The sequence below is a fragment of the Marmota monax genome, unplaced genomic scaffold (genome assembly GCF_021218885.2).
Source record: "Marmota monax isolate L192 unplaced genomic scaffold, Marmota_monax_Labrador192_F-V1.1 WCK01_AAM20220418_F8-fsc00199, whole genome shotgun sequence".
In the NCBI taxonomy this organism is placed as follows: domain Eukaryota; kingdom Metazoa; phylum Chordata; class Mammalia; order Rodentia; family Sciuridae; genus Marmota; species Marmota monax.
Genome location: NW_026694340.1, coordinates 2,128,870 through 2,136,627, shown reverse-complemented (window position 1 = coordinate 2,136,627; position 7,758 = coordinate 2,128,870). Strand labels below are relative to the sequence as shown.

At 42.2% G+C, this 7,758-nt stretch overlaps 1 long non-coding RNA gene across 1 annotated transcript; it reads left to right on the top strand.

Moving 5' to 3' along the window:
* The first annotated feature begins 1,633 nt into the window (after positions 1-1,633).
* Positions 1,634-7,442, top strand: LOC124109127 (uncharacterized). The gene is made up of 3 exons (XR_006856875.1): positions 1,634-1,883; positions 4,568-4,618; positions 7,268-7,442. It is a non-coding gene; the product is annotated as an uncharacterized LOC124109127 (long non-coding RNA).
* Positions 7,443-7,758: the final 316 nt, after the last annotated feature.

Here is a 7,758-nt window from a genome sequence, read left to right as displayed (position 1 = left end):
CATACAATTATGTGCAGTCTCTAATAATCGATAATATAACAAGTTACTATGTTTCTGGTTTATGTATTTACCATACTATCTTTTTATCATTCTTTTTTTTTTTTTTTGGTACTGGGGATTGAACTCAGAGGTACTTTACCACAGAGCCACATCCCCAGCACCCTCCCATTTTTTTAAAGCTTTTTTCTTAAATTGTAGATGGACACAATATCTTTTTTTTTCAATTTTTAATATTTATTTTTCAGTTTTTGGTGGACACAACATCTTTGTTTGTATGTGGTGCTGAGGATCGAACCCGGGCCGCACGCATGCCAGGCGAGCACGCTACCACTTGAGCCACATCCCCAGCCCATATCTTTGTATTATTTATCTATTTTTTTATGTGGTGCTGAGGATCAAACCCAGTGCCTCGTGCATTCAAGGCAAGTGCTCAACCACTGAGCTACAACCCCAGCCCCCTAGTGCTTTTTATTTTTAAGTTTGAATCAGGGTTTCACTAAATTGCTTAGGGCCTTATTGAGTTGCAGAGTCTGCTCTCAAACTTGAGATCTTCCTGCCTCTGATTTCCAAGTTGCTGGGATTACAGGTGTGTGCCACCACACCTGGCTTTTTATCATTTTCAAAGTGTACTCCTACTTACAAAAAAGAAGTTTACTGTAAAACACTGTCCCAGATTACATTGGTAACAGTTTTATAATCTCAAAAAAAAAAAAAAAAATCTGGCTGGGCGCAGCTCAGGAGGCTGAGGCAGGAGGATCACAAGTTCAAAGCCAGCCTCAGTAAATAAGCAAGACCCTAAGCAACTTAGCAAGATGCTGTCTCAAAATAAGAAAATATAGGGGCTGGGACTGTGGCTCAGCAGTAGAATGCTCGTCAGCATCACATAAAAATAAATAAACAAAATAAAGGTATTGTGTCCAACTACTTCTAAAAAATAAATTTAAAAAATTTTAAAAATGTTTAAAAAGGCTGGAAGTGTGGCTCAGTGGTTAAGTACACTGGGTTCAATGCCTCTTACCAAATTAAATTAAATTAAAATTTCAATAGTATCTTAACTGCATCAAGGCACCAAATCAAGTGGTAGACCCAGAGCATCTTGGTTTGTATAAGTGCATTTTGATGTTCACACAACTACAAAGTCACCTAAAGACACATTTTCATAATGTGTTCCCATTGTTAAATGACATGACTATATTTGTGATTGCATTTAGGGTCCACCTAGATAATCCCAGTCTCAAAATCCTTAACTTAGTAGCATCAGCAGAGTTACACTCACAGATTGCAGGTATTAGGATCTGGGAATCTTTGGGAGGCCTTATCAGTCTGCCACAGATAGTACATGATTTTCAGAATGGAGTGAATTTAATTCCTGTAGGTTTACTTCAAGTCTTCCTAAGAATAAAAAGCAGGCATAATATCAGGGCACCTTCAAGGCTCTCCAGGTCTAAAATTCTTTGCCTGGCTTTAGTCAGCTGGAATGATCTGGAAATGGCTACTTCTAAGGCTGACATGATCAGCATACCAGGTGATCATCCAAGACTCCTTTGAGGCCAAAGTGCAAGGTCCTTATAGTCTGTTTCATGAGTGACAGATAATGGGAAGAAAGTGTGGCTGGGAAATTATTCCTCCTGGGTCGTTGGGATTCCCAGGGAAAGGGCCTTATTCCAGAAAATCTGGGTATAATTCACAAATCATGCCCAAGTAGAAAACGGGGGTGGGGGGGGAGGAAATTTTCTATCCTGAAAGAAAAGCCTGCTGGTTGGAACTTTCTTACTATTAGAGGTGTCAACCAACTTGTGAGAAGGTGAGCTCCCTGTAACCACTGGTTCAGAAAGATCAGGATGAAGAGGACCTGTGTGCTTAGGACCTCTCTGTCTAACACGGTAGGCACTAGTTACACGTGCTATTTAATGCTTTGTGTTCATTTCACATTTTTTCCTAACTTTCTATTTTCAAATTATAGATTTCCAGGAAGTTGCATAAATAGTATAGACAGGTCTCATGTACCCTTCATCCAGTTTCCTCTGATGGTTACATTTTATATTATTCTACTATAACATCAAAGTCAGGAAGTGATGCTGCTACAGTGTGTGTGTACAGTTCAATGCCATTTTCCTCACATATGTATATTTATGTTAACTACCACCTGATTATGATGCAGAGCTACCCCATCACCACAAAGATCTCCTATGTGCTACACTGTTGAAGTATCTTAATTGCATTAATGATTACCCACCATCCCTAACCCCTGTAATCATTAATCTGTTTTCCATCTCCATAATATTGTTGTTTGGAAAATGTTATATAAATGAAAATGTACACACATGCTATTTAAATTTTAAGTTTAATCCATTAAGATTTAATTAAAAATTCAGTTCCTCATCATATCAGCTGCATTTCTGATGCTGAACAGCCACCTATGTCTAGCGACTATTATATCAGACAACATAGATCTGTGATTGCTCCACCATTACAGAAAATTCTATTGGAAGGTGAGGCTTTGGGACTGAGACCTGATCTGTGGTTCACAGATGCTGATTTCATGGACCACGTTACCCCAAAGTATGACATAATATAGATTCCTGTGTTTATTATTTATGCATAATAAATCACCCCAAAATGTAGTGGTTTCAAACAACCAACTTTTACAATCTCACATGCTTTCTGTAAGTCGGGAGCTGACTGAAGTGCAGTCATGCTGTTCCTCAGGTGGCAGTCATCAGGAAGGTTGGTTGGGCCTGGAGGCAGCTCCCTCACATGCCTGCCAAGCTGGTGCTGGCTGTTAGGATAGTCACCCATCTCTGCTTTCCATGACTTAGAGATGCCATGGGACATGGGACTGTTCTAGACAACATGGAATGTCTGATCACTATTGGCAGAGGGCCCAGTTTCTCCCAACACAGGCCTTTTCTGGGCTGCTTGAGTGTCCTTACAACATGGCTGCTGGCTTCTCCCAGGGTGAGTGATCCAGGAGAGTGCAAGATTCCAATATCTTTTCTGGCCCACCTTAGAAGTCACTTTGTATTACTTTTGTTACTTTTTTCCTCCCATTGGAAGCAATGGTCCTCTGATCCACATCCAAGGAGAAAGGAATTAGGATCCCCCTTTCAAAAGGAGGATTGATGAGGAATTTTGAAACATCTCTTTTAAACTCTCCTCACTGGTCCATACCTGAGATTCTGAATGGGCAAATGGGGCAGGGTCCCAGAATCCATGCTTGATCAAAGTTCACTGATGAGGTGGCCCAACCTCAGGGTCCCTTCCCATTGTGAGGTGGCAGTCATTCCACCTCCATCAGGAGGCCTTCAGGTCAAATAAATAAACATTGAGTACTATTGATTAACACCAAATTCCATAGCAACATTGGAGAAAAAACTTGATTTAAGATACATACATATAGGATGGTTAAAATGCTTACAGAAATATGTGGACTGGGTCTAAAAATGAATTAATTATGCAAAAGAATATAATTACTGTTATAGTTGGTGGGGAGAAAAGACTGAGTTATTTAAAGAAATGCATTTAGTGTTATATTACCCTTGTTATATTTCTTTTTTTTTCTTTTTCTTTTTCTTTTTTTTTTTAGAGAGAGTGAGGAGAGAGAGAGAGAGAGAGAGAGAGAATTTTAATATTTATTTTTTAGTTTTTTGCAAACACAACATTTGTTTGTATGTGGTGCTGAGGATCGAACCCGGGCCGCACACATGCCAGGCGAGCACGCTATGCTTGAGCCACATCCCCAGCCCCACCCTTGTTATATTTCAAGAGGCCATTCTATTTTCAGACTTTAGCTCAATTGTCAACTTTTTAGAGGCCTTTCCCACTGCCTTCCCCCCACTTCCTCAGCACTGGGATTGAGCCCAGGGCCTCAGGCATGCTAGGCAAGAACTCTACCACTGAGCTACACCTCCAGTCCCCCACCATTGTTGTTAAAGTTGGTTCCCTCTGTATCATTCTTAGTCTCTTTTTTGTCCCCACATTGCACTTGTCACATTTGCAAATGCGTAATGCATTTCCCTGAAGTCTGAGCTCTGGAAAGGAAGGCAGGGACTATCACCTTTGTCCCTGGGGGTCTCTTCAGGGTCCAGCACAGGGCCTTGTATATGCTGCTCAGAAGCGTCATCAGAAACAGGAATGAGTTGAGTCTGAGGGAAATGTGGGAAATGATGAAGGTGAAGGAGACAATGGAAGTCCCTCTCCTGTCTCTTCGTGGCCATTGACTCTTGAGAATGTGATTAGATCAGTGTTTCTCAATCTCATTACTATTGTTCTTTTGGGCTAGACATTTCTTTGTTGTTGGGAACTGTCCTGGGGAGAATATTTAGCAGCATCCCTGGCCACCAACCAACAGATGCCAGTAGCACCACCCACTACTCACAACTGGTGACAATCAAAAATATCTACTGATATTGCCAAATGCCTCCAGAGGTCAAAGATTGAGATGCATTAGGAACCGGGTCAGATCTTAACTTTTTGCACGAAGATGCACTTAGGTGTAGAAGTATTTCCTCACCATTCTTGGTTTCCTCAGCAGTAAGAGAGACTGACACCACAATTTATTTTTCAGAGGCTTTGCAGGTTTTGGAGTGACAGACTTGGAGAGTGCTGCCACCTGTTTGTAAGTGTGTGGGAATGCACCCTTGGGCGAACCTCTCAGGGCCTCAGTGAAACAACTTGCCTGGAGAGGTAGCAAGCAGATGTGTTGGCTGGTAAGGCCCTGCCACCAAGAGTGGGCCAGGGAAGCCCCAAATAAGGACAGCCAGGGTGTTCAGCAGCCAGGAGAGTTAACGGGAATGGGACTTTTCCTATTATTTTGGTCAAATATTTGGCAATGTTAAGAAATAAAATAAAATCAGCCTGGCTTGCTGGCACGCGCCTGTATTCCCAGTGACTCAGGAGGATCACAAGTTCAAAACCAGCCTCAGCAATTCAGTGAGGCTCTAAGCAACTTAGTGAGAACCTGTGTCAAAATAAAAACTAAAAAAGCGCTGCAGATTGGCTCAATAGCTTAAGTGCCCTGGATTTAATCCCTGGTATAAACCCCCGCCCCCCAACCAACCAACCAACCACCAACAAAACTCAGAAAAACTAGGCCTTTATTTCCTTCTCCTTTTTTTTTCTGCAGACACTATGATCCCTTTTCCTTAGAATTCCTCTGATTTAGGTCTTATCTGTACACATTTTAATCAGAGCAGGAACCCTGATGGTTGGCAATATGGCTGGTTTCTGGCTTGTCAATAACTCTCCTTGGCCAGGCTGGTGGTAATTTCAGGCTGGTGGAAAAGGTAGGAGGTTGACACCACCAGTGACCACACCCAAACTCACCAGCCTTCTCTAAACCCACATGTCCTCTGGTGCTTCCAGCTCAGTTTGCCTGCACCAGCCCTGGAGTTCCACAGCTAGAAACATCACCTCTATTTCTGAGTCCCACTAATTTTGTTTCCTAAATTAGTTCTATTTCTCCTCACTTCATTGCTATTCTCACTTTAGATTGAGCCACCTGTATCCCAATCCACCTGCAATGGCTCAACTGGGTCATTCTTCTGTCCTCTATGTTGTTGGCTGGAGTCATGCACATGGCTGATTCAGTTAGGAGCTTGGCCAGGGTTGGACTCTTCTAGATGGCCTCATTTACAAGTCTGGTAGCTCAGATGGTGAGGGTGCTGGAGCAGCAGCTGGGCTTTTCTCTATAGCAGGGACTTGTCATGTGAGGGCCTCAGGGTTACAAGAGCATCCAGGCCCACAACTGGCACAATGTCCCTTTCTGATGTTCCCTGGTTACACACCTATAATCTCTGCCACTCAGGAGGCTAAGGGAGGTGGACTATAAGTTCAAAGTCAGCCTCAGCAACTTAGAAAGACCTTGTCTCATAACAAAAAGGAAAAATATCTGGGGATGTAGTTCAGTGGTAGAGTGCCCCTGGGTTCAATCCCCAGTACCAAAATAAGTAAGTAAGTAAGTAAATAAATAAATAAATAAAATAAAGCTTAACTAGCTAATGATGTAAGTTATCCATTTATAAGAAAGATAAGAACATTCCAGAAACAAAAATGCACGTTTTAACTCCACTTAGCAGAAGTGCCTGGTACAACTGATGACAACCTTAGGAAAAATGTTTTTAAAATACACAAGCTTATAAACAAGGTTCCTGTTATTAAATGTGGGTTTGTTGCAAATGTTTATTTTGCAACAAATTACACTAGCAATTTCTCTAATTATAATTCAAGTGTAATTTAGTTAATGTAAATTGCTACACTTCTATAACAAAGAGATGAAGATACAGCTAGCACAACAGACCATAGCCCATTTACTGTGAGAGGTCTGGGGAAGGGGACTACATCATTTTATATATTCAAAGAGAAAAAAACCCCAATAGCCCCCCAGTTGTCCTGAGTGATTCTGTCAAAAGCCAGGTTATATTACACTCCCGCCATCCCCTCTTGCTTGGCCTTCATGTGAAGCATGACACAGCTCTTAGCCTGATTACAGTGTACAAAGCAAGGACGATGAAGACACCTTGCTCATCCTCATTGGCATCCAGGCTCCACTGGAGAGCACTGAAAACCTTGAGGAAGGACTCTTGTGGGAATTCCTGAGTCACTGCCAGGCATGGTGACACATGCCTATAATCCCAGAGACTCAGGAGGCTGAGGCAGGAGGATTGCAGGTTCAAAGTCAGCCTCAGCAATTTAGCAAGACTCTGTCTCAAAATGAAAACTAAAAATGGGCTGGGGATGTGAATAATCAAGCTTAGACTGAATATGCTGGGGATTGAACCCAGGGCCTCACACATGCCAGGCAAGCGCTCTACCACTGAGGCACATCCTTGGCCCCTAAATGAATGAATATTCTCAAGAGCTTTCCTTTCATAGCACTTATCAGAGTCCATAATTGCACATTTATTTGTATGGCAATTTGAGCAAAGTCTATCTTCTCCCTTGACTCTAAGCTCCACAAGGGAAGGAACAGTGTCTGTTCCTACCCAGTCTATCCCCAGTTCTTGGTACACTGTGTGGGACATAGTGACCTTCGAGGAATACTGGCTGAATGAGTGAATTCTGAGTCAGAGGAACAGGAAGGAAGCCAAGATGTGAAGCATCATGGTAGATGCGTCTCTCTTCACAGCACACAGATGCTGGGTCTTGAAGAAGATGTATTGCTATAGTTTGTGTAAGATATGGAAAAACGACAAACTCCAAAGTAGTGTGGCCTGGGAAGAGGGAGTGAGGAAGAAGGCAACACATGATAACATTGATCCTTTCCCAGTGACAGGACAATCCATGGAAAGGAAGCAAACATCATCCAGAGACAAAATATTCCCTGGGAAAGAGATACCCATCAAGACTAAAATGGCAAGCTGGGGATGTGGCTCAAGCGATAGAGCGCTCGCCTGGCATGCGTGCGGCCTGGGTTGGATCCTCAGCACCACATAAAAACCAAGATGTTGGGTCCACCGAAAACTAAAAAATAAATATTAAAATTCTCTCTCTCTCTCTCTCTCTAAAAAAAAAAAAAAAGAGGAAGCCAAAGCATTGATTCTTCCCCAAATAAGTTCTTTTCCCAGTGACAGTACAATGGGACCCTGAAGAGAAAGAGATTAGCACTGAATGCTGACCCCAGACCCTCCATTCTTCCAAAAAACATTGCCCAGTGAAAACAAATTTCAAATTTCACAACCCGTTTCCTGAGTGCCCAAACTGATACACTCTGTCAATAATTAAATCACCTCGGAGTGTAGCATATATAAGCACAGATTC